Source organism: Myotis myotis, unplaced genomic scaffold, assembly GCF_014108235.1.
Source record: "Myotis myotis isolate mMyoMyo1 unplaced genomic scaffold, mMyoMyo1.p scaffold_m19_p_2, whole genome shotgun sequence".
NCBI classification, from domain to species: Eukaryota; Metazoa; Chordata; class Mammalia; order Chiroptera; family Vespertilionidae; genus Myotis; species Myotis myotis.
Genome location: NW_023416324.1, coordinates 170703436 through 170724019, shown reverse-complemented (window position 1 = coordinate 170724019; position 20584 = coordinate 170703436). Strand labels below are relative to the sequence as shown.

General features: G+C 37.5%; 1 protein-coding gene across 9 annotated transcripts in view; it reads left to right on the top strand.

Annotated features, from left to right (window-relative positions):
* LOC118675946 (LIM domain containing preferred translocation partner in lipoma) overlaps positions 1-20584 on the top strand; it is a 665496-nt gene that overhangs the window by 160409 nt on the left and 484503 nt on the right. For all 9 annotated transcript variants that reach the window (XM_036348973.1, XM_036348974.1, XM_036348968.1 and 6 more), the window contains one exon: positions 19603-19651. The gene's annotated coding sequence lies outside the window, so the exon portion shown is untranslated. The remainder of the gene's footprint in view (positions 1-19602; positions 19652-20584) is intronic.

Sequence of the window (20584 nt, the reverse complement as noted above, 5' to 3'; positions counted from 1 at the left end):
AGTGTTGGGTGCCATGATCTGATTTCTGTAACATTCACTATTGTTGAAGGGAAAACATGTTTTCTAAAACTGTGATTACAAAAATACTCAGTGAATATGTTGATATTTTGGTTACAGAGGTGAGTGTTTGAGAAGGAGTAAGATGTTTCCAAAAGCAATTTTCCTTTAGCAGAGGACTTCAGTTGGCACACTGGGCTCATGTAATTTCAGCCTTTATACCTGGTGCCTATCTATCTGTCCATCCATCCATCCATCCATCCATCCACCCATCCATCCATCCATCCATCCATCCATCCATCCATCCATCCATCCACCCATCCATCGATGCATTCATCCATCCATGCATTCATCTATCTACCTATCTATGGAAGATGGCAGAATTTAATTTCTTTTATTTGTTTATTTGTTTATTTATTTATTTTTTTAGTCTTTGCTTGGTTTGGTGAATCGGGTAAGCTGAGTTGAAGGAAAACTGGTTTCTGAAAGAAAAATTGGGAAAAAAAAAGTAACACGACTCTTTGAAAAGGAAATTTCTAGGCTAGCTTCTATGGTTTCACAGGCAATTGGGATGGGACTAAAAGGTCTGGATAGGCTGAGTTTCTGAAAACACTGTGAATGTGTTGGCTAAGCTTCTTTTTCTTCTTAGCACAGATGGAGAGAGACTTTTTTTCCTTTTTTTTAGTAAAACTGATCCAGTTTAATCTTTGAAAACTTCAAACATAGTTTGGGAAGATGATTCTCTTATACTATAAGTCCAACTACAAAATAAACATTTTCAATAATTATAAAAAATGTAAATTTTGCAATTACTGATTTCTTTTTTGGCAAAATTGGCCTTTCTCATTCTGTTCCTTTATTTTTTTTTTATTTTAGTTTTCAAAAGTCTGCTTAATTCAGCTAATTTCTAGCTTCCAGTGAAACTTTTAACTTTTAATCAAATGCATTTAAATGCATTTTAATTTATTATAAGAACAACAAAAAGGGAAAAGTCACTTTAATATCTTTTCTTGTAGTTCAATGTTGTCAGCTCTTTTCCTGATCGAGTTTTGGTTTGGCTGGAAGCAGCCTAAGGGTGCTCAATTCCCTATAATCTTTATCCACGGGTGAATTACAAAAATAGTAGAGCTTTTTTATATACTTTTGCACAGCTTTCTCTAATGTTAATATTTTACATAACCAAAGTACATTTATCAAATCTAAGAAATTATCATCAGTACAACAAAATTAATTCAAACACACTTTTTTTAGATTTCCTCAGTTTTTCCACTAATGCCTTTGTCTGTTCCATAGTCCAGTTCTGGACACTACTCTGCATTTAGTCATCATATCTGCTTAATCTTCTTTTGTGGGTTTCTCAGCCTTTCTTTGTTTTATGAACTTGACATTTTTTATGTGTATCAAGCAAGTATTTTTTAAGTGTATCTAACGTCCCAGAATTTGAATTTATCTGATGTTTTCTCATGATTGGAATGGGGTTGTGGCTTTTTGGGAAGATCACCATAGAGGCGAAGCCCTTCTCATGGCTTCATATCAGGAAGTACTTGGGATCGACACAACCTATTACTGGGATATCAACATCACTGCTGATCACTTTTATTTTAAGTCTTGTCTAAAGACTTGTTGTCTGGGACTGTTGAAACACCTTTGCAAATTAGTTATGATAATCATGGACTAGACTTCAAACTATAGGCCCCATTCTAATGTAAGGCCATAACTCCGAAAGCAGGTGGCTCCCAAAGCTCCGTTAGAAAATGTTCTTTGGATCTGAAGCCCATTTGAGGCTTGTTCTGATCTGACCTCCAGTCCTAACCCTGGGTTTGCCTGAAAGAAAGAGTTGAGTGACAGTGCTAGTTTTGTGTATTTTTTACCCAGTGTAAAACACAGGAATTGGGGCTTACCTTAGAAACCAAATCTCCAACAGAAATGGAACACTAGGGAATGCAGGAAGGAGTGAGTAATAGACTTCACCCATCCTTCCAGATGATTTCAGGAGATAATCCTTCCCTTTGAAGGATTAATGGGTTAATGAATGTCATCCATATCATTGCCTCTTATCCTGGAGGAAGAAGTGAGGGAGAATGATGAGGGAGAGATAGCTCTTTATTATTTGACAGGACACAGAATTTTCCATATCTACATGGATCAATACCAAAAGGTATGAAAACATAAAGATTTTCTCACCTCTTTTTTTTTTTTTTTTTTTTTTTTTTTTTTTTAGTAGCTTCATGTATTGATGCATTACACATTCACTGAAGTTTTACCTACCTGTATTATACTCAGAGGATGCACAGTGGGGTTGGAAAGAGGAAGTACTGATGACTAGAGTTGGAAAACCAACCTTGATTCAAGCCATTAAAGAGTTGAGGGAAGAATCTCAGGTCCTATATATGATGATATCAGTATCCCAATGGGTAGAGTGTCTAAGTTGCCATTTTCTTGATAGAAATCCTTGATCTTATTTGGTTTTCCTGATCTTTTATATATGGGATAGAGCCATGCTTCCTCTTTGACATTTGCCATCACAATGTCCTGCTATATCTTGGTCTTGAGCTACAGATTTGAGAGAAATACCGGTGGGGGTTCATTATTTTGCTAACTATTATAAAACTTATCTCCCTTCTTCAAGAAATGTCATGCTGTGTTCATTTACTGGGAGATGTAGGTTGAGGAAACAATGGAGATGTGCTGTTCATATGGTAGCCACTAGTCACATGTGACCATTGAGCGCTTGCAATGTGGCTAGTGCTGCATGTTGAAAGGGTAATACTTTGCATATATTTTTAAAATATGTTTCTTTTAATATTCTGTTTAAATGTGGTGACTAGGAAATTTAAACTTGCATATGTGGCTCACATTTATATTTCTATGGGACAGTGGTTAGCTTCTGGGAAGAATATAGAGCACAATAAAATGACCTTGTGTTTTCCTCTGAGTTCTAATAATGTTGGCATTAAGGAAAAAAGCTTAAACAGTCATAATTTTCATTAAAAAAGTCTGATTCAGAAGAATTGGCTCATTTTTCATTATTGCTTGGACTGGAGAGGAATCTGACATTTGGTATTTTCATAATTGAGAACATAACTTGCTGACTTAAAAAAAAAAAAATCACAACATTTTGTGTTTGGCCATAGGTACCAGACTTGAGCTCTTTGAAAATAGGGGTTGTGTCCTTTTCTCTTTCTACCATCCTTTCCTCAAAACCACACACTAAGTAGCACATAGAAGGTGGTTAGCTGGCATTTGTTGAGAAACAAAATAACTTTAAAAAAAGTGAAAGCCTGTGAAGCTACCCTGTATTTATGGTTGGGAGAGAGAAATATCCACCTTCATAAGGAATCCCTTTTTCTTAAGTCAGCCACCAAAAGTAAAGAACATTGATCCAAGTGTTTATTTACTTCTAGATTTAATTACCATTCTCATCAGGTGTCCCTGTCAGTTCTGCTTATGATAAAAAATATTTTCCAAATGCTTAACCTCACCACCTCTTGGTGAGGGGAGACCAGGAAGGATGCTGCTTGCACATTTTAATTTATCACCTCACCTTGTTTATATATGATATTTAAGAACCTGAAGACTGGATTATTCTTATTGTTCTCTTGTTTGATTCTTTCCAAGATCTATCTATACTAGGGAGGGTGTAGATTCATAATGAAAGATGAGTTTAAGCTTACTTATATTAACTTCCCATTTGGGTCTTTTATTTTATCTGCTTCCTATTGATCCAGATCCTTAAATATGGGTTGGAGCCATTTTTCCTCTTTGATAACTATTGTAAAACTTGAACACGTGACTTACAGGTTCTCAGTCTTCTATTACTCCTAACTCTCCTGATTCTTCCTTCTTTATCACAATACCCGGGACTGGCTGAGGGAGCAGGCTTTGTAGGATGATGTTATTTGGTCAAAGCCCTGTGCTGGAAATTCAAGAGCCTTTATGATTCCAGGTTAGGCATGGCATAGAGTAGACTATAACTGATCCCTGACTCCAACTATGGTAGAGAACATGTTGAATTGGTCAGAGGCAAGTTTTATAGAATCTATGATGGCTTTATTGCTTACTATTTTTAGAAAATGCCTTTTGAAAGAGGCCTTTTGGTTATATGTATCCTTATTTCTAAGAAATATTTGAAGCTTTGATTATTTCTGCAGGGCAGAACAGAAATTGTGGAAACACTTGGAAGTGGGCAGTTGTAATAAGTGGAAAAAGGGTTGGCCTTCAAGTCAGAAGACCTGTGTTTACTTCTTGGCTCTTGTATTTTCTAGCTGTGGATTCTAGACAAGTAACATATCATCTCTGAGCATTAATTTCTTTATCGGCCCAAATTAGACAACATCTAGTTCACAAGGTAGTCATATGTTAATGTGAGTTGAGTACTTATGCAGGGACTGAGACTTGGGCTTTATAAATGCTGAATGAAGTGGTGTTCTCACACATTTTGTGATTTTGCTAGTAATAGACCAATAGCCATCTTCTGTCTTCATTTTGGAGGTGGAGGAGGAAGCCAATGGGGTATTGTGTGGTAAAATCCACTTTAATTCTAGCTGTTAGAAAAAGAGCAGGGAAAATGTGGTAAGCAATTGCTTCTAAAAAGCTCGGACTAAAAGCACTTGATGGATTTGTGCTGGCTTCCCGGTAGACTCATCTCTGTACTGCCCACATAGCACAATTAATAGTTATTACTCAAGAAGGAACAAATAAAAAAAAAAGAGAGCAGGCATAAAAACATCCTTTTATCTTTCTGATGATGGTCCTTTTTGTCAGGTCCGTGGAGCCATACCTGTGAATCATCCTGGGAAAGCACAGTGTGGGTGACTAGAAGGAAGAGCTTGTGGCTTATTTCTTACCCACTTCCTGGGCTGGGGAAATGTCTAAGCTCATCTTTCTTATCTACTGATGCCTTGTCAATATCCACTACCGTTCACCATGCATCTTCACAAACAAGGGCCTCTTTCTCACATCCTCACTCTAAATGCATCCCTGTGTAGAGAGCCAGTTGCTTTCCGGGCAGAAAAAGTTGTAAAGTAAAAGCAGAATAAAGTTAAGAGGGTAAGCATGGGTCCATGGAAGAACACTGGAGTGGACATGATTCTGAGCATAACCATAGAAACTCACCATGTTTGTTTTGTGAGGGTATGGGGATGAGTCACAGTTCTGCTACAGACTTGCCACATGACCTTGGGGCCTTCACGCCAATGCTACTAGAGTCCATGGATCAAGTTTTTACACTTGCAGTCTTGAAGCTTAGTTAGACCCTAAGGAAACCCTGACTTGAGGATGAATGTCCCATGTGGGCATCTAATTCTACAGATTCAATTTCTCAGGTGGAATGGAGGTGAGGATCATGGACTTTTGGGTCCATCTCTGGGTTTGCATCTAGTTGAAGTAAGGGTGTTTTGGGTGAGCTACATAATGTCTCTGAATATCAGTTTTGTCATCTGTGAAACAGGAATAGGATTGTTGTCAGAATTGTGTACAGTATATATTGTAATGTGCCTGGTACAGAATAAGCTCCTAGTAAATGATTGACATTATTGTTTTTATTATCTATAACCACATTTATTATCTATCTATATCTACTTTTACTTTGCCTTATCTTATAGGGATAAACTGTGGCTACAGAAAATAGTACTTGTGAAAATGCTTTGCACTAGATAGAAACTATTTACATAATGAATAATGTCATTAAAAAAAGCTTAAAATTAACTCCTTTCTTCTTTTTAGTTGTTACTTATAGATTGTCTTCAAGTCTCGAAGAGTTTCTTCTTTGCTCCAACATTTGGATTTTTCCTGTTTTCTCTATTTCACCTGTTATTACCCCAAGCTCTCATTGCCTCCTGCTATACTGGTGTTCTTGCCTCCAGACTCTCGTAGAATTCTCAAAGTGTGGTTCATGGAGCAGCAACACCACCATTAAGCCTCGTAGCTTGTGGAAATGTAGCATCTCAAGTCCCACCCAGACTTTTGGAATCATGCTGTGGGTATGTTTCCCATCATGCTGTGTGCCTAGGTGTGATGCTACCACCCTTGCTTACAGTCTAATCTTGGCCAGTGTGTATATGTTCTGCCTCCAGAATATTTCCTGATTCTGATTGCTCTCATTACCTCTTTTGCAAGAGGCAGTTGAAGGGTGAGGGGCCATGAAGAGCACTGGAGTAAGAGTACAGTAAATCAATACAGTTCACCATCCAGTACCTTGACTTGGCAATAGACTATCTGAAATGGTGTCTATACTTTTATGCTTTTTTCTTGTGACCCTTCTCCATACCACATGGAAAGATCTAAGGATGTTAGTTGGATCATATCAAACCCCCACCATACAGTGGTTTCCATGGTATCTAGAAAATTTGAAAGACCTTTTTGTGGCCTGCAAGGCTCTGTCAGATGGGTCACATCTTCTCCTTTACCTCCCACCTCTAACCACTTCACTCAGTAAGCGACAGACACAATGGCCTTTCTTTTGTTTTGTATCTAAGCCAAATTTGTTCTACCTGACTTTCCTTTGATTATCTATATGGCTACCTTGCAATCATCATCTAAGGCTTAGTACATATGTCATCCCAGAGAAATCTTTCTTAATCTCTAGGTAAAATAGCATACCTCTCACTTCCCCATCACTTTTTCCTATTATCTTGTTTTATGGTTCTCTGAGAGAATGGTTAATATGCCTTTGTTTTCTTTATGTACATTTCAAACACTTGTTTAAAATAAAAAAACCCATATTTTTATTAATTTCAGATAGGCAGGGAGAGGGAGAGAGGGATAGAAACATCAATGATAAGAAAGAATCATTGATTGGCTGACTCCCGCACTCCCCCTACTGGGAATCGAGCCAGCAACCTGGGCATGTGCCTTTGACAGGAATGGAACCTGGGACCCTTCAGTCTGCAGGCTGATGCTGTATCCACTGAGCCGAATTGACTAGGGCTATTGCAAACACTTTTGCTGAGAGATAACTTAGATATAATAATCATGTTGAAGATTTGCTGAGTGTTTATGCTAGGCACTGTAAGTAGTAAACTCTAATGGAGTTTACTGGATTATTTTGTTCTCTTTAATGGATTATTTATTTGTATCTTTATCTTCTTCTTGTCTTCGGATGTTAGTTTTCTAAAGGTGGGGACCATGTCTGATTATTGCCACTATATTCCTAGCATGTAGACGATTGCCCAGCTAGGGGAGGTGCATGCTCAGGAAATGGCTGTTTAGGGAATGAATGGATCCTAGAAGATTATAATTTGAGAACTAGTCTACATGGAGGAATAGAACAATCTCTCTCATTCCCTATTCCAGATATGTTCCAGGAGAATGTTCATCTTTATCTTTCATCTATGAGAGCAATAGACTTTGGAATGTGAGGAAGGGTCTGCTCTAGTGACCTTGGGTACAGATGCAGATCCTGAAGGTGTGGAAGAGAGGTTATGTGGCAATTTAATGAGAACAAGTCCTTTCTTAAAGCCTTAAGTTTGGCATTTGGTGTATTTGAAAATACCAGGCCTCTGACTACGTTTTCTTACGCACATTGTCATTGTGCGTATTTGAACCTTTTAATATTATGGACTTAGCTGCAGTAACCATGGTGAGTAGACCTATCACACAGCATTATTTTTTGAGTCACTTTAAAATGCTGACAATTAAATATACCGTGCGCTTTTAAGCGATCCATCAGTCTCCCTTGTTGTCATAGTGACTGGAGTATATTTAGAAATGTGACAAGTACACTGAGTTCAATTGCACTTTTGCCAAAACATAGTTTTGCAGCTAAAATTGAATTTCCTGATTGAAGATCCGAGTGCTGTTAAGGGGGCATGATCATTTCTATACATTATTCTGGAAGCATAACTTACATCATTCTATTAGATCACCAGTAAAAGTTTTTTCCGGATAGTAAGATATTGGCACTTGAAATAGTTGTACTTACATTTGATGAATTAACATGAAATGAAAGCAGCATCATGTTTTTTTTTCTTTAAAAATGAAATTTGGCCTTACCAATATAACTAGTTTAAAGATTAATTCATTTATATTTTCATAAAGAAATTATAGTTAAGGGTACATGCATCTATTCCTCAATATTATATTAGATTTAATCCAAAGAATTTATCAAGGACCATCTCTCCCCTACTTGTAATCTATTCTTAACAATATGAGGCCCTTTTTTTTGTCCTTTGTATTAATAAGCATCCTTATTTTTCTCCAACCTCATTCTGTCTGGGTTTTAAATGAAGTGGTATAAAGAGATTTTCCCCAAACAAAGTAAAAGTAAAAGTCTTCTCTCTTGTCTAGTCAGAAACTTGGTTTGGATTTTTCACTTCCCTGTGGATCTTTGTCCTATCACCATAGTGCTGATAATGATGTTGAGTATGAACTGCTTACTTATTTGAGTACAGAAAGTTTGGGAACTTGTTCAGAGGTTGGGTAAGACAGATTCTCTTCTCTTGAAGTGAGAAACAAATACTCTGGAGTTTATACAGAGCTGAGTGCTTTGGCATCTGGGATGGATTTTGATCCCTTGAGCATATGGTTAAATTATCTAATTCTTTCATGTACATTGCAAACAATGGTAAGAGACATCCTAGTTTTAGTAACAATGAGCAAGAGTGTTTAGTACCTGCTAGACACTGTGTATATAGTAAGCTCTTTAATGGATTATTTTGCTGGAGCTACACAATAATCTTATAAGTAGGTCCCACTGCCATTCTCACTTTATATTAAAGAAACTGGGTTAGCGAGACTTTGCATCTTTCCTAAGAGTATACCTTGAGTAGTAGCAGAGTCTGGCTTCTGCTCCAGGTGCCCTAAGAATAAATGCCTGCCCCATAGAAGGCACACAATATTTGTTGACTAACTAACGACCTACTCCATGGTGACATCATAGAGATGTCTCAGTGTTTCCAAATGCTCACTGAAGTTGCAACTATATAAAGGTAAATGGGTAGCAGGATTTGAAAGTAGAGACACTCTGTCTTTCCTATGGTTTAGAACCACCAAAGGACATTAGTACTAGACAGGAAGGGGACATGCACAAGTCCATCTAGTCCAGTGTTTCCATCTCAGGATCTCTTTACACTCTTAAACATGGAATTTTTTTTATGTAAATTATAGCTATTGGTATTTAGCATGTTAGAAATTAAATACATACTATTTGAATAAAAATAGTACATTTTCCAAAATAAACCCCCAAAAAAGTTATTGAGAAAAGCGGCAACTGTATTCTCACTTCTGTTTTCAATTGGTTGTGAGTTGTGTTTTGATTAAAGTTTATGAAGAAAATTCAGAAAGGGTTTTCAAAAAGGATTGGAAAAGTAAGGAAAAAGGAAGTAATTCTGGATTTTTTTTCTGTGATACTATACCAAAGCTTAACAAATGGTAGTTTTCTAATGTTAAAATCTGAAATCAATAAAAAATGTATACTCTTTTATTAAAATCTAGTGGTCTAATGATTACTTTGAATGGATTTCCACTTATGATTTTGCAACATCATGCATTGGTCATTTGGAAAATATCAAGTTATGCAGATCTTCCAAATGTTCACATGTTTTATTCTCTAACATGGGAAAATAATATAAATTGATATGACTACTAATTCCATCAAGAAAGTACGTTAAGTTTCAGGAAGATGTGAAGTGTATAATAGTAGATGCAAGATTTTTAAATTTTTAATTTTCACTTTAAAACTTGGCAACAAAAATGATCCTTGAAATAATAGGTTCTCTTGTTTTATTTTTGAGAAAATATCCAGCAAAACCAAAGTCTGAATGACCATGTTTTGTCAGTCATTCTTTCAAACAAAAATGGTGTTCCATGCAAAGAGCTGATAGCTAAGCTCCTTTTATAGTTGTTGTTGTTAATCAGCACAGGAGGATATTTTTTCCATTGACTTTTACAGAGAGTGAAAGGGAAGGGGAAAAGGAGAGAGAGAGGAGGGAGGAGAGCGAGAGCGAGAGCGAGAGCGAGAGCGAGAGCGAGAGAGAGAGAGAGAGAGAGACATTGCTTGGTTGCCTCCTGCACATGCCCCGCCCTGGGCCTGGGATCAAACCTGAAACACAGATATGTGCCCTTGACTAGGAATGTAACCTATGTACCCGTCAGTGCATGGGCCGATGCTTTAACCACTGAGCAACACAGGCCAAGGCAATAGCTCAGCTCTTAATTCAAACAATCATCCAAGTGCATTTCTTGGAGATAATCATTGCAGTTTGGGATTCAGCAGGAGTGTTTCATGCATACTTTCTATTTCATCACATGGAATATTAAAAAGATGTGTACTGAGATTTAATAAATCTGAGATTTATCAAGAACTGAGATTTAATAAAACTAATAATTTTTAATGCCTGAAGGACAGTCTTAAGAAACTAGCTTGTGCTCTCACCTTTCTGTGGGTGCCTGGTGATGAAAAATGCAATTACTATCAGTGATTTTTGGTGCCACTGACTTGGTATACACTGAGTGGCCAGATTATAATGACCACCTGACGTTTGTAGGCAAATTAGCTGTAATTTCGCACTGAAGTTGCTAGAGGGCCAGACCATTATAAACGTTTAAATAGCACAACATACCTAAATATCATTGCTGATCAAGTTCATCCTATCATGTTGATGGCATATCTCAATGGAGATGGCTTCTTCCAACAAGACGATGTGCCATGCATGCCACGGTGCTCGTATTGTGCAGGAGTGGTTTCAAGAACATGAGGGAGACTTTACCTTGCTTAAGTGGCCCCCACAATCACCAGATCTCAATCCAACTGAGCATTTGTGGGATGAAGTTAAAAGAGTCATCAGGAGCTGGTTTCACAACCATCACAGAACTGGACAGTGCTATTCTTCAGGCATAGTGTCAGATTCCTCGCATCAACATCTCAGTAAAACTTGGTCAGTTTCCATTGTTTTCTTCAGTAAAACTTGGTCAGACTGTGAAATCATAATAAAGAATGCTGAGAAGAGCATTTCAACATCTCATGGAGTCAATGCCAAGAAGAATTGCCGCAGTATTGAAGGCAAAAGGTGGCCCAATGAAGTACTGATGGGGTGGTCATAATAATCTGGCTACTCAGTGTATATTAAAACTCCAACCATTTTTTCCTACTATTGCTTTTGCACCGTTGGTGTAAATGTCAACACATTGAAACAGGCTCATCATACATTAGTAGTAGTATCCTGAACTTGCAGACCCTTGAAAAGTTTAGAGTACCCCTTCCCATTCAGCCCCACATGTTTGTGGACATTGAGAACTACTGATCTAATCAGTATTTACCATTCATGGGGGAGGAGAACTGGAAGAGACCTACCCAAGACACGTAAGCTAGTTAGTGGGTTAACAGGGACAATAATCCACTTGTTATTGCATTCTTCTTTCTTTTATTTTTCCATTTGATTTTCTGCTTCAGTTTTAAGAATTTTAAGCTAGATGTTTTTGAACTTTTTTGTGTGAAAATTGAACTTATTTGGAAAGAGTTCCATATATTTTTGCATATTAAACCCTTTGCATATTTTCCCTACTCTGTACTTACCATGGCACCACTGCTCTCTCTTCTGTTTTTAGTAGTAACCACTGCTGCCTTTTTACACAGAAAATGCTTTGTCTCAGCCAAGACTAAGAAATGGACAGAGGAATTGACTGCTTGTTCATTTTTTTTGGAATAGAATTCCAGCTGTGTGTGTGTGTGTGTGTGTGTGTGTGTGTGTGTGTGTGTGTAAAATCAGTGAGTTTGTGTTGAAGGAGCCGCTTTCTTCTTCACCTAGAATAGTTAGAAGTCACAGGAATGGAATTGTACACACAGACATTATCTTTCATATAACTACAAGTTACTGGCCAACTACACCCTAACCCCAATTCTCTATTAAAGCTTCTCTCTCCCTTTCTCTTTTTTCTTCCTCATGAGAGGGAGGGAGACTGCCCAATAAAAATTGCTCTTAATTTTGCTTTTGGATATATTAATATTTTAAGTGATCTGTTTTCTTCAGTAAAACTTGGTCAGACTGTGAAATCATAATAAAGAATGCTGAGAAGAGCAATAGAACTAGACCCAGATATTACATTTTTTCTTTAATACCTGTCTTCTATTTTAGAGTAGGTTTGGGGGGTTGGGTCTTGAGAGGGGCTGCGATGTGTGGAAGTGACTACATCTGGCAAACCATGAGAGTATGCTTGTAGGATATCAAATGTATTGTTTTCTTATTTTCAAATAAGTTGCATGTTCTCTTGCAATATCACATTTTTTTTTTTCATCTACCATTTGATTGCTTTCTTTCACCTGTGAGCTTTTTGTGTTAAACTGTATTTTCTAACATTCTTCTGGTTCTTTCTCCATGTCTGTCTTGGTTTCCCAAAAGTGAGCTCTGACTTGACATTTGATCTTCTCTGTGCATTAGCTTTTCCCTAAACTCAGGCCTTTGGTGACTTCCATTTCTTTCCACAAAACTGATGTTTCCTGCCTTTAGTTATTTGCAAACCATTTAGTATTTCTTCTTTTCTTTCTTAGACTTACAGTTACGATTTTTCCTCATTGTTTATTGTGCCCACAAATTGTCTAGCAGCAGTTCTGTTTTAAAGCTTCAAAATCTGTTTTGTGCCTCCTCGTCTCAACTTCTGCAGCATGGGGATTGTCCTGTGCTTGGTGCATTATAGGTGCTCCATGGATGTATTGAACGAAGGTGATGCTTACCCAAGGTCTCTTCTTCAAAGGGTGTTCTTCAAGTTCTTGTCTAGAGATCTGAGCTGTTGTGTATCTATCAAGATCCGGCAGCTAAATCTCTGAAACACACAACTGTGATAGTCCGCCTTTTAATGCAGACTTGCTCCTGCTGCCAGGATGTCACACATGCCTTCCCCGACAGATGGCCATTTAGCCTCTACTTCAACACTTCCAGTTCTTTGTGAAGCAATTTTCCTACTGCTGGGTAGCTTCTGATTTAAAGTTTTCCTTTACATTGCTCTGAAACTAGAGTTTCCATGGTCTCGATCCTAATAGTCTAGCTTGCATATTTTGCAAATGTGTAATATGGCTTATAAATGACACATCCTTAGATACTTGAAGATAGCTGTAATTCCTCCATTATCTTCATCTTTCATTATTTTTCTTATATTTACATCCCAGGAATTAAAAAGGTTTGTATGCTTATGTTTTTTATGCCTTCCCTATTCCCACATCACTCTCTAGATTGCCATCATGCCATCCAACTATTAAGTCCTCATTCAAGCCCACTTTTTTTTTCTCTGTTAGTTACTAACAATATGAGTTTGTGGGTCTAAAAGCTGTGGTATAAATTCTAGCACAGTAGCTTACGAGGTGTGTGAACTCGATCTGATTACTTAGTCTTCTAAGCCTTGATTTCTCAAATGCAAACTTAACATGGGTTTCTTTACAAGTAATGTTTTTCTCTGCATAAATTTTCTCAACTCCTGTGTCCATTTCAAATCATGAGTTCAGCCTTTATTATTATTACTGTGAAAAATATTTTTTCAGCCTTTAATGGGTTAAGGATGACTGGATATTACAGATTACTTAACTCCTCAATGAACCACTCACTAAGTAGCTTTTAGAATCATTTAGTTGAGCAGTACATTTTGAAAATTAAATATTCAATTAATTTCAATCCAACCAACATTTACCAAGCACCTCTTATATGAGATGCATTTGTGATAGTCAGTTAGACAGACGTGAGCAGAGCAAGGACTATGGGCCAGGTACAGAAGATCACCTGGGCAAAAAGCCCTTGGTGTCTAGCAATGGGCAAAACTGGGAAACCAAGGATCTTACCCCTAGGGTAATCTTTCTTCCCCTGGCATATTCTGGTCATGCAATTTAGATCCCCTGACCTTTCATATCTCTGGTCATGGAATTTGGACACTCCCTGACCTTTCTTCCCCTGGAATGTTGCCAGTCATGACAGTTAGATCCCTTAGAGGGGGAATGGACAAGGGGGCCAGAGACAGAGAATAGTCCTTAATCATTAAGCCCCCAGGACAATGAGGTTCTGACCCTCATTAAATACCGGTAGACCTCAGTCATGTTTCAGCTTCAGGCCCAGGAAAGCAGCAAAACCGGACAAGTAACACCAGGGCTGATCTGGACCAGCTGTATTGACTAATGGCCGCCTGCCCTTGTGCTGACCAATCAGTAGAGACCAAGACCCTGAAAGGACACAACTGGAAATATGATGGATATTTTATTGGAATCCTCCTTTGAGACCTCAAGATAGATATCCTCATGATGTAGGACCCAGTGTGGCTCTCTCTCCCCTCATTTTCCTTGCCTTTTTCTTTTTCCTAAGCTCCAAGGGCCCTGCTTTTACTTCTGGTTTCCTGAGACCATTTCTTCTACTACTCACATCTCCTACCTCTGTGACTTTTCAAATAAACTTTATCTTATAGTTTGAGTCTTGCCTCTGAATTCTTTCTTAGCCAGAACAAAAGTACCGTGGTTGTTGAACAGAGATCAAGTCTGACTCTATCAGTCTAACACCTTTTTGGCACTGCCAGTTTTGTTTTGCTACTGCCAAAATATTGATCAGGAATTACACAGAATGCTTTTTTAAAATTTGTTCATGCATTCATTTAATAAACTTTTTTCTTGAGTACCTACTAATGACCATATTCTAGATTTTGGGTTTGGATTTAAGAAACTGAGTTAGACAAGGTTTCTCTCTTCAACATACAAACAAATAAAAGTGATAACACAGTGTGGTAATTTTAGTGATCTAGATATGGAACAAGGCATTGTGATAGTTTTCTATAAGACAGCTTCACCAAATCTTTTTGGATCCGGAAAACCTTCACAGCAGGGGGGGATGCTTAAATGTTAAGTAGGGTCTTAGAGTCCACTAGAAAAATAAGACCTGTACTGAGCTTGGTTACATTTGATTATGAAGTCATTTTTGTGAAAATTGACCTCTAGGTTCTAAAGTTCCATGTGTTACCTTTGCTGCCCCAACCTCCCCACAGTTGCATGCATGCAGCATTTTTTATTTTTCTGTTTAGTTTAGGGCCTTAAATCAACAGAATAACTGAAAAACAGGTGTGATGATATTATAGACTCACTTTTGGGATGTGATTACTGCATGAATGCATATATCCATATTCCAAAGTAGGAATAATAATATGTATATACATAAAATGATCTCATGATGTTAGGACACATTACAAAGTCCTTTTTATGCATTATTTCATTTACTTCTTATAGAACAGTTTAGTGCTTTTTGGTTTCCTGAGTGTTTTAAGCACTCTTACTGATACATATTAGCACAAGAATTAGCACTGAATAATTATGTATGAAGGATTTGCAAATAATTTTTCTCTCTTTATTCCAAAGTAATCATGCTGTGTTTTCTGAATTTATTTAGATCCCCAAAACAGGTGTCTAGGGAAGAGTCTTTTTACCACTCTTTTCGTCAGCTTGTCACTTATCAAATGGGAATATTGCTACTATTACTAACAATAACACCGAATTTACCTTACTAGATTGAGGTGGGAGTAAAATCATTAATCTGTGTGAGAACATAATGTGTATAACTAGTCACAATTGGTAATACATTATGTACCTTTTGAGTGACCAGATTGTCAGCTACTTAAGTCCAGGTAAATTCAGCTTAATTAATTATTTTTTACCTGTTTCTCCAAACTTTCTAAGGTAGCTTCATGTTTCCTCTCTTCTGTTTACCCCTAAGTGATTGCTGGCGAGTGCTGTATGTTCAATAGCACTTGTTGAATTATTTGTTTTTTAAGGTACTACTGACATTTTTGTTTAGGATTTCCCAAACCTCTTACTTAATTTCCAGATTATAAGTTCTTTTGATAGTATCCTTATTAATATCACATGAAGAAGTTGAGCATTACCTTTAGACCAAAGCAATTTACGTTTCAAAAATCTGATTAATTTCAACACAATCAGCGAGGATGTCAGAAGATCTCAGTGCCTCTGATAGATGCTGACAGGTGAGGAAATTAAAATTAGGTAGGGAAGCAATTAAATACTGGCAAACATTACTTTAATGAGACAACCAAATCATTCATAAGCCATGGAATATGTCGTATTCATGATAATTATCTGAGGGTGGCGGGTGAGAGAGTACATTTGAATATATTCTTCATAGAGGGTTTGATGATGGCAGTAGATGACATTCCATGTTTGTCATCTAATGCCTTTGTCCTAATCTAGCATTTCAATTGCTCTTGGGGACAGATGTCCTAATAATCATATTTAAGATTATGACATTGTTTAATTAACAAGTCTTTGTATAAGTCATCCTTTCACCACCACCTTTACAACCACATAAAACTTACCAAAATGCACAGAGTCTAGACAAAATAATTTCTGGCCTTTTCACAGTGGTTTAGGGATAACCATGGTCAAGACCTGTGAAAAGATAAACAGAAAAATATATGTTTTATGCAACTTTTAATTAAAAATATTTGGGAATTATAGGGCTAAGAGCAGAACTCAGGTCCTCAATCTTCATGCAAGTGTTGTTTTCAAGATAACATCCCCTATTCAGAAAGAACATCTGAGACCACACTGCTGAGGAGCTATCTATTTTTGGGATTAGTGGGAGTTTTAAAGGTTCTCTCATATTTCATATTGGAAATATAGCACTCATAAAGTAGCAAGTATTAAGAGGTACCTTTACATTGGTCTCAGCAAATCTAGTTCCAATTGGTTGGAATTTTTGTTCGTAATGTTAGAATCATCATCCTAGAGTAACATTGATTAAAAATTACCTAGGATACAGTGGTCTATTCAAGAGATATCATGGTTTATGAAAAACTTGTTGAAACAGGTCTTTCTGTGCTTTTCTTTTCTCATGTTCTTCTATTCTTTTCTGCTTTTTTCTCCCTTTATTCTCCATCCTTGTTCTTTCCACTCTCATGTCCCCTCTGGTTTTATTTATTCCCTCCTATTTTCCCCAAAATGTAGTAGAAATGATCAATTATTTGATATTAGTCCCAACTAGGTTTGGTGAGTTATGCTTTTGCATAATTCTAATTAATAAGTTGAAGTTTTGTAAGTTAGAGATTGATTGTACAGGTTCTTTTTTTGCTTGAAATTGCTTTTGGAGATGAGAACATGTTTTCTTGGAAAAGGATGGGTGGTTTGACAAAGGATGCAGACATGCCAGGTTCTGGTTCAGCAGTCATGAAATACACAGAGGCAGCAAAGGATACTGGCCTCATTACCAAGATGCTAGAATGGGATTTGTCAGTTGTCCCAGATCACTTTCTGGGTCTAGTGGAGAACTCCATTGCATCAGGAAACAAGAATTCCTGAGGGTACATGATACTAAAATAATGTGATGAGGGCTGGTGAAGCCTTCTTAGCTGGAAGGCTTCAGCTTTTCTACTGCTTGAGACTTACTGATGAAGTCCCTTTTATTGAAAATTTCATGGTGTCAACTTCTGTTGTTTCTGTGGCTTGTGTTTTGAGAGCTTGCTCAAGGATGTTGCATCTTTGAAACCTCACTGGCAAGAGCTGAGAAAGTGTTCATTGTAACCTTGCATCTAACACTCCTTCTGCATCAGTTCAGTAATGTGTTACCTTCGGGTTAGACCACAGATGTGAAGTTTTCTCTCTCCTTTCACTTGCCAGTGAAGCAGGACTCAGTACTGAATGTGTTTTGGTGCCTTGACAATTGACTTTTCTATGGTAGAGACTCATTTTCCCTTTCCCTACAAGTAGAGCACTCCCGAATGGGAGGCTGCATTGTGAGTGGGAGAGTCTTTACTGGTTTCCGTGTCAAGGCACATGGTTATTTTTGTATCTGTTTCATATTAACCATGCAATCATTGATATTTGGTTTCCTTGTTGGTAAAATTGGGGTTATAATGACAATTATTTGAGATTAGACAGTCATGCAGACCCTGGCAGGTGGGGCTTGGTTGGTTGGGCATCATCCTATGCATGGATGGGTTGCTAGTTCGATTCCTGGTTGATGCACATACCCAGGTTGCAGTCTCTGTCCCCTATAGGGGACATGCAGGAGGCAATTGATCAATGTCTCCCTTTCACATTGAAATCCCTCTCTCTCTCTCTCTCTCCCCGTCCCTCCCTCCCTCTCCCTTCCTCTTTCTCTAAAAATTAATTTAAAAATCATTAAGAAAAACAAAAACAGTCATGCAATATTTTCCACATGATTAATGTTTTGATTTTGGTGGCATATGACAAGAAGTTTTTGTAGTGCATCTTATCTATCATGTTCTATTCTTTCTTTTAAAAATAAAAATGTTTATTGAATTTTAGGGAGAGAGGAAGAGAGGGAGAGATAGAAACATCTAAGAAAGAGAAACATCAACACCTATCAGCTGCCTCCTGCATGTCCCATGCCGGGGATGGAGCCTGCAGCCTGGGCATATGCCCTGACCAGTGACCTCCTGGTGCATAGGCCAATGCTCAACCACTGAGAGACACTGGCCAGGCCCATGTTCTGTTCTTAATCTGATTTGAGTCTTATATGAAAATGGGATATATTACAAAAACTTCCTAGAGGTCTTATAATTCTCAGTAAATCTATCCATTGTATTAAAGCAACTGCTTTCATTGCAGTCTTATTAGAAGCACCATCTCTCTGAACCTAAGGCACTGTATAAGCACAAACTTTAAAAGGACTTGAGATATGCCTGCAGTCTTTGACTTAGTTTAGGGGCTGAGGAGCCACTTGATTTTTTATTTTGAGGCTTTGCCTTTTAGAACAGAAGTTCTTTGTGTTGTTGTTAGGTGAGGCTATGCGAGATTGACATAGATAAATATTGCAGTATTTTAGGGGCACAGAATACCCAGCCCAAAGCTATTTTCTAGCATCACGCTTATAGCATCATTGTTTCATCATAAAAACAGGCTCATAGAAAGAAATATTATAGTTGTGTGTATCACCACTGTCCATATATATTGTTATGAAATAATGGAGGAAAATTTTCCAAATAATGTTTAAGTGAGCTTTGGCTATAAAGCAGATATTATAATCTTCATTTACATATAAGGAAATTGACACTCAGATAGTAACTTGCCTAAGGCCATTGGTGAGAGGAAGACAAGTTTGACTAGCTCTAAATCCCATGTGTGTGTGTGTGTCCTACTTCCTCATGTCAGTCAAATAGTTAGTTTTATCTTATTATTCCCCCTTTCACCAATCTAGTAGATCAAGTCAATGAGCTGTTAAGTCTGTGTTTTCCCAACCTCATTTATTAGGAGAAACTGAGGTATAAGGAAAAAGACCACTAGACCAGAGGGTCCAAAATCATACCCTGCCCTATACTGTACTATGTAGTTTTGGCAAGTTACTTACCTTTCCTGAACTCAGTTTCCACATCTATAAAATGAAGACAATAATACCCACTTCACATGGTATTTGTGCAGTTTATTGTGAGAGAGATGTTGGTTCCCTTCTCATCTTCTCTATCCCTCAGTGAGCTTTTGTTTCCCCACCTATGAAGTCAGTAGAATAATCTCTTCCTGCTTCTTTATCAGGTTGGTGTGGGGTGAAATGTGAATACGAATGTGAAAATGTTTTGCAAAACAAGAAACCACTATGTAGATATAAGAGTTTATGATTATTTAGAAATAAATATGGCTTAGTACCTAAGAGTAATTTTTACCCAATCTTTCATTTACAGACTAGTGTTGAAGTTTGCTGAAGCTTGTGTCCACTGACCATCCTACGAGGTAAGAGAGGATTGGCTTCGTGCTTATGAAATGCTAATAGGCATCGTAGGCAATAATGTTTAAAGTTGATTTCACTCCCAACAGAAGAAACACAAAGGTCTTTCATGAGCACCCAAACTGAAGAATGATCAAGACAATGAACTGCCCTCCTTTTATGTCTCCTTGACTTAATTTCCCCTTTCCATTCTTACTCCTTAAGGTTTAATACCAAAAGCTCAAAAATCTGGGCCATGCAGAAAATTTTGATTTAATGAGTATTTAAGTGTTTATAATATGCTATGTACTAGAATGTTCTTATCTATTGTCATCTTGTATGCTTCAATACCATGTGACAGGAGGACTTTCTCTCTAGTTTCCTGGCCCCTATTTTTTTTAAAAAAATGTATTTTTGTTGTTTGAGAGAGGAAGGGAGAGAGAGAGAAACATCAGTGATGAAAGAGAATCATTGATCAGCTGTCTCCCGCACACCTCATACTGGGAATAGAGCCTGAAACTAGGCATGTGCACTGACTAGGAATTCAACCATGACCTTCTGGTTCTTAGGTCAATGCTCAACCACTGAGCCATGCCAGCCAGGCTCCTGGCCCCTTTTTTGAGTGCATTTTTTCATTCCATTTTGCTGCCAGTTTTATTTGGCTCTAAAAGGACCAAACTTTACTATTTAGGTCCATCACCATCTCTTATCTGCTCCCCAAAACATCTCAAAAATATATAATCCAAGGTTACAACAACCATAATTCCTAGGAATAATAAAATGAGTTAGAGTCTTGAAATCCAGGACCCATAATATCTGCATGGTACTCTCTTAAAGGACCTGTGTGAAGGAGATTGGCCTTTCCCTGAAGAATACATTCTTCTCAAGTTTGTCCAGAAAATGGATTCCAAAAAAAAAAAAATAAAAAAAAATTGAAAGAAGCATGGTAGTTGTAAAAG